The sequence below is a fragment of the Mustela nigripes genome, chromosome 18, assembly GCF_022355385.1.
Source record: "Mustela nigripes isolate SB6536 chromosome 18, MUSNIG.SB6536, whole genome shotgun sequence".
Classification (NCBI taxonomy): Eukaryota; Metazoa; Chordata; class Mammalia; order Carnivora; family Mustelidae; genus Mustela; species Mustela nigripes.
In genome coordinates, this window is record NC_081574.1 from 225,966 (window position 1) to 230,446 (window position 4,481).

At 52.6% G+C, this 4,481-nt stretch overlaps 1 long non-coding RNA gene across 4 annotated transcripts in view; it reads right to left on the reverse strand.

The window, feature by feature from the left end:
* Positions 1-1,696: 1,696 nt before the first annotated feature.
* LOC132006560 (uncharacterized) overlaps positions 1,697-4,481 on the reverse strand; it is a 5,992-nt gene continuing 3,207 nt past the window's right edge. Inside the window, exons 2-5 of one of the 4 annotated variants that reach the window (XR_009401138.1) lie at positions 3,389-3,634; positions 3,117-3,265; positions 2,811-2,972; positions 1,697-2,022 (exon numbers count right to left, since the gene is read on the reverse strand). This is a non-coding gene — a long non-coding RNA (uncharacterized LOC132006560). Of the gene's footprint in view, positions 2,023-2,810; positions 2,992-3,116; positions 3,266-3,376; positions 3,635-4,481 lie in introns of all 4 variants that reach the window. The other 3 variants (XR_009401139.1, XR_009401140.1, XR_009401141.1) reach the window with 3 other exon arrangements.

The window sequence follows — 4,481 nt, forward strand, 5'->3', positions numbered from 1 at the left end:
TTCTTTCAAAGGCAGCAGCTTCAGACTGGATACAAACAGATCCCTTTTGAAACTAGGGGCTTCTTGAGTCCCTGAGCTTCTCGAACAGAGCTCCCTGGGGTCTGTGCTGAGGTCAGAGGGGTCCATCTGAAGCCTGCCCCGGGGCCCAAGATCGCCTTCCCTCCTACCTGCCTTTTCAGTTCCTTGTGCTCCCTCAGGCCTGGGCTGCCTGGTCAGACCCCTCTCAGCCAGCCTCCGGTGATGCATACCCAGTAGGTCCCTGACAATTGGGCTCAGCCTGTGGGTGCCTGGTGCCCCCTCCTTGTTACCTAACTTTTGTCTGTTGGCAACCTTGTGGGCTCTGGGGCTCAGCTTTGGCTCCCAAACCTACATATCACCACAGTCAAGAGTGGTTTCTCCCCTTCAAATTAAAACCACATTGAGATACCACCTTACAGCAGTTAGAATGGCCAAAATTAACAAGACAGGAAACAACATTTGTTGGAGAGGATGTGCAGAAAGGGGAACCCTCTTCCACTGTTGGTGGGAATGCAAGTTGGTGCAGCCTCTTTGGAGAACAATGTGGAGATTCCTCAAGAAATTAAAAATAGAGCTTCCCTATGACCCTGCAATTGCACTACTGGGTATTTACCCCAAAGATACAGATGGAGTGAAAAGAAGGGCCATCTGTACCCCAGTGTTCATAGCAGCAATGGCCACGGTCGCCAAACTGTGGAAAGAACCAAGATGCCCTTCAACGGATGAATGGATAAGGAAGATGTGTCTCCATATACACTGGAGTATTAGCCTCCATCAGAAAGGATGAAACCCCAACTTTTGTAGCAACATGGACGGGACTGGAAGAGATTATGCTGAGTGAAATACGTCGAGCAGAGAGAGTCAGTTATCATATGGTCTCACTTATGTGTGGAGCATAACAAATAGCATGGAGGACATTGGGAGATGGAGAGGAGAAGGGAGTTGGGGGAAATTGGAAGGGGAGGTGAATCATGAGAGACTATGGACTCTGAGAAACAACCTGAGGGGTTTGAAGTGGTGGGGGTGGGAGTTCGGGGTACGAGGTGGTGGGTATTATAGAGGGCACAAATTGCATGGAGCACTGGGTGTGGTGCAAAAACAATGAATACTGTTATGCTGAAAAGAAATATAAATAAATAAAATCTTTTAAAAAAAAAGAGTGGTTTCTCCCCGAAATACTTTCAAACATTGGCAGCTTGAACTCGATGGCCCCCAGGGCCCAGGGATCCTTCAACACCCAAGGCTCCCAGAGGTCTGTCTGGAGGGTCCCCAGAACATCCCGCACCACCCCCACCAGATTCCTCCAGCTCTGCCCTTAAGGCAAATACGTTCAGTGATCCTGATGACTGACAACATGAGGCAGATACTGCCTGCTCCTCGTGGGCCGCTATCACACGCTGCCTTGTACCCACGCGGCTGGCCGTGCTGTGGTTTGTGGCTCACGGGGGCCGAGTCCAGCTCCTCTTTCACCACGTGAGGGCAGTGGGGCCAGGCCAGTCCTCCAGGTTACTGGCACCATAATTCACTCCGGAACCCAACACCATCCCAGACAGGAGCCCTCCCATTCTGAAGTATTTCTGAGGTGCCAATCCTCACCTCCCCTGAAGGGGTACCCATGGGGTTACCAGGAATCCAATCTCCTGTCTTGGTGAAGAATACCCCAGCAGCCACACAGTCCTGTGCAGAAAAGCAATGCATGTATTTACAGCATTTCACTGCATGAAATATGTGCATTTTTCTAATACAGGAACATAATTTAGGCAGATGTAGCAGCCAAAACTGAAAAACTTCCACCACATTAAGAGTCCACCTCTGTGCGTATAACCTCCAGGTAGCAGGAAACCGTCCTCTGAAACTTTCTGACACGGCAGCTCTCAACTGGCGACAGTCACTCACCCTGCAGACTGGCCACACCATGGGCTCCCAGGTGCCGCATTTGGCCAGCTCCCCAGTCAGTGGGCAGGCCCCGACCCTGCAGAGAAATCCATGTTTTCCAGGTCTGCCCTAAGGAGAGAGAGACCCAACTATGCAGGTTAAGGCTTAGAAAAAGGCAGATGCCATGAATGCCCCAACAACGTCCTCCTGTCACCCAGCTTGGCCAGACATTGCCCAGCTCCAGGTCCCAACCTCACCCCACCTTCCTCACCTGCCCACGCACAGTAAAAACCCAGTCCAGTCGCGGGGGGGGGGGCACCCAGCCCCATGGAGGTCTAGCCCACCCCACCCACTGGCAGAGCCTTCAGGGTGCAGGGCCACACTCCCGGGTTTCCTCATACAGCTTCATCTGACACTAAGGACTGTCAGACCCTCTGGTACTGCCTACCTCTAGGGGCGCCAGGGCTTCCTCAGCAATCAGGACTTCCCAACTGTGGGAGCCTGGGTGGCTCAGTGGGTTGAGCCTCTGCCTTTGGCTCAGGTCATGACCTCAGGGTCCTGGGATCGGCTCCTCCCACATCGGGCTCTCTACTCGGTGGGGAGCCTGCTTCCCCCTCTCTCTCTGCCTGCTTCTCTGCCTACTTGTGATCTCTGTCAAATAAATAAATAAAATCTTTAAAAAAAAAAAAAAAGGCTTCCCAGCTCTATCTCCTGGGAGGTCTCCTGAAAGTGCTATTTGGCCAGAAGCAGCAAATGTCCCCTCTCTTCCAAGGTGAACGATTCAGTTTTTCATGTTTCTAGCCAGAAAATTTACTCAAGGCTTTTATCAATAACATCAATTAGTATAATGCGAAGTTAAAACAACCCAGTAACTCCAACCCCTCTAGGTTATTCCCACCTAAAGAACATTACATTACCAGGGTGGCATCTGGGGGACTCAGTCTGTTGGGCATCTGACTCTTGGCTCCAGCTCAGGTCACAATCTCAGGGAAGGATCTGCCCATTCGGCTCCGCGCTCAGATGGGAGTCTGCTTGAGACTGTCTCCCTCACCCCCTGCTCGCACTCTCTCTTTCATTCTCTAAAATGAATAAGTAAATCTTAGAAGAAAAAAAAAAGAAAGAAAAGAAAAAGAACGAACATTACCAGCAGGCTTCAACAACTGGAATGCACATCAAGCCCGTCACCGCAAGTGGAGGAGGTCGGGATATCAGTGAGAACTCACGCGACACGCCCCTGAGGTGCTGAGAAGCTGGACGGGCACAGCGGTCCTGGGCAGGCACCGAGGGCCAGTTCCCAGACAACACGCGGCTCTTCCCACAGAGTTGCTCTGAATCCTGCTGACTACAACAGGAAATGCTGATGCAAACACACCTGAGAAGAAAGAGAGTTTCACTCCAGGTGCCCAGGTAACATGCTCTTAACAGAGAAAGCACTCCAGAGCATTATCAACTTTTCACATCTTGTAAAAACTCAAAAGCTCACAGGTTAACATACTGGCAGGAATCATGAGTTTTAGGGTTAGGGTTAGCTTCAAGGAACGCAGGGGGCATTGATGGGCATCTCAAGGACAAGTCGGTTTTCCTTTAGGCGACTTCTTCACAAAGCAGATGTACAATGCGCGTGGAGGGGCCATCAACCAGGTTCACGGTTTGAGCAAGTCTGTGTACGGCTCTGCTGGCTCAGAATCTGAATCCGCTTCCTTTGTACACCAGCCTTCCACATGGCGGACTTACTTCGTGCCTCAGGGAGGAAGAGGAAAGTCTGGGTGTCCTTCTGGCATGGCCTGTCTCTTAAGTAATTCTTACTTAAAACGACCAATGTCACTGTACATTTCGGAGGGCCTGTCCTCAGGCCCCACAGTATCCGGGCAGTCCCTACTCTGCACGAACCCACAATCCCGGACGGACTTCAGCAAGAAACCTATCAGGTCACTCTTCTCACCAACCCTAACCCTCACGTTTCCTCCTAGTAACTTGCTGCCACGAACCCCACTCCGCTCCCCGGTGTGCGTTACCACTCGGCGCACCGCACCTCAGTGGAGCCCAACCACCCGCCGCCCACGGCAACACTGCGAGGTCCCTACACCCAACGCAGAAACAGCCCCACGCCCTGAGAGCTGCGCTTTAACACGTCTCCTGGTTTTTGTTTTTTAATTGATTTATTTATTTTCAGCACAACAGTATCATTGTTTTTGCACCACACCCAGTGCTCCGTGCAATCCGTGCCCTCTCCAATACCCACCACCTGGTGCCCCGACCTCCCACCCCCGCCGCTTCAAGACCCTCAGATTGTTTTTCAGAGTCCATAGTCTCTCATGGTTCACCTCCCCTTCCAATTTCCCCCAACTCCCTTCTCCTCTCCATCTCCCCTGTCCTCCACGCTATTTGTTATGCTCCACAAATAAGTGAAACCACATGATAAGTGACTCTGCCTGGTTTATTTCCTAAAACTCCGAGAGCCCGGCCGCGCGCCGCCCCCGCCGCCCCCGCCGCCCCAAGGCCGCCCGCCCCCGCCGGCCGCGCCGCCCCAGGCCGCCCCCGCCGCCCCCGCCGGCCCAGACAACGGGGGCCGCGCTCACACCTGTCAC